Source organism: Leuresthes tenuis, unplaced genomic scaffold, assembly GCF_036924035.1.
Source record: "Leuresthes tenuis unplaced genomic scaffold, fLeuTen1.0.hap1 SCAF_32, whole genome shotgun sequence".
NCBI lineage: Eukaryota > Metazoa > Chordata > Actinopteri > Atheriniformes > Atherinopsidae > Leuresthes > Leuresthes tenuis.
In genome coordinates, this window is record NW_027325386.1 from 1,134,569 (window position 1) to 1,136,591 (window position 2,023).

Consider the following 2,023-nt stretch of genomic DNA (forward strand, 5'->3'; position numbering starts at 1 on the left):
CTCCTGTACACAGCACACACTCACACATGAAGGGTTTTGGGAGCGTGTGTGTTCTGTGGGGTGCAGTGGATGGGGCCACGTAGGTGGTCCCCTTTGGTTGCACTCTGCAGTTCCCTGCCCCTGTTTTAATTACACCTTAGACATTAGTACTTATCAAACACACTCACACACACACATTAGGTCTTGGGGGGTGGTTACACTGAGTGGCATCTGGTGGGTGGGGCTCTTTGGGTATGTAGGCTGCCCAGAGTGCTGCGCTCCCAGTTCTACAAGTTTGGCTGCCCCTCAATTTTAATTGCTCACTATTAGAAAATATTGAAGAGCCAGAAGGGTGAGGGGAGGGGTCTTCTTCGCACACCCCTGCTTCCTGGTGTCTGCTCGGGGCAGGAGGGGCCAGGAGGATTAATTAATTGTTCTGCTGGTTCGGGGTCTGTGGTGGCTGGGGGGTTGCTGGCCTCCTGGTGTGCCCGCTGCACTACACCCCAGAAGAGTCGAGGGAGGTAGGATGTGTGGATGTATGGGACGTGAAAGTGTGTGTGGTAATGATTGGGCCTGGATCTGGGACTTGCTGTCGCCTGGCCTGCCTGTGTTTCTCCCGATGGGGCATCAGCGTTGCCTCTCCCCACTGCTCGCGACTTCACCCACCTGTGGGCACGTCTTGACTCCCAGGGCACTTGGCCAGGGGCGCTGGGGCAGGCGCTGACCCACTTTGTGGCTGTCTGGGGCGCTTGGCCCTCCTGGGTATTGGGTGGGGCTTCTGCCGGGGGGTTTGGGGGCGCTCGGGCTCCTGGGGCCCAGGTCCAGTGCACGGCCCATGTCTGGGCGGCTGGGGCCTGGCGGGGTAGGTGGGCTGTTGCCCCTGGTTCCCGGAGTGCCTCTGCCCTATGCTTATGGGGGCTCTTTCCGGGGGCTTCCTCTGCAGTCTTCTGGGTGGATGCGTAGTTGCCCCTGCGGTGGGCTGCCTGGGTTCTGTGCTCTGTGGGGGCTGCTGGTGGCCTGGGTCTTGTGGCCCTCTCTGCCTGCTTCTGATTGCTTGGGGGGGGGGGGCTGTGGATTGTGGCCCTGTACGCTTATACACTCATAACTAAGCACGGTTATCATGTAGGTCCTGTGCCATGGGTGTTGCATGTTCTCACACACACACACACACATTCATTAGTCCAGTAGCATGGTCACTAAGCAGTTGATGTATTATCATGTCGTCTCAGGTCATCTATATCCACAGCTGTGTTGTATGCGATTGCCGCTTCTTGTGCTTGTTTTTGTTTGTTTGTGTGTTTGTTTTTTCTCTGCTTGTCTGCTTTCAGGTGCTCCTGGTGGCGCTAAGGCTGGATTCCCCTCATAGGCCATGGATTGTTGTCTGTTTTGTTTTTTACAGGTGTAGCAGCTGGTTGTCTGGTTTTTGTTTCTATTTTTGTTCTGTTTCCTCTTCTTTCCTCTTCTTCTTTCCTTGTCCCCCGGTCCGGTTCAGTTCAGTTCATGTCATATATTGTAAACAGAAATAAATAAATGGGCATCAAGGGGAGCTTTACATTTATAAAACTTCCCTTGGCAAAACAAATCTGTTTGGCATCGAAGGTATTCAGACTACAATTCTTCTGACATAATGCTGAACAGGACAAGGGGAAAAAAAAGTAAAGAAGACAGTTCTGCCGAAAGCCAGGGATAGACCTGTTCTAAGTTCTATACTTTTTAAAAGGGGCGTGTTTATCAACTATGGAATTAGAAGATTTACAAAAATGGTCAAGTGCTAGATCTTCATCTGGGATTTTAACAGTGTCATATAACTATTCAACAGATCAGTTAAAAAAAAGCCTGCTCATGGAGATGTTTCAGGATCTGGATACCAAGCGTGGACCTAATGTTTTCATTTTTGCAATTCTGATACAGGCTATTGAGCAGTGATAACTAACACCAAGTTCAGATACTGCGGATTTTCTACCTTTGATTTGTTAAGATTGAGCCAATCAGGGACAACCTCTAAGGATCTCTTTGGTTTTGTAGGATCAGTAATTACCTGAGA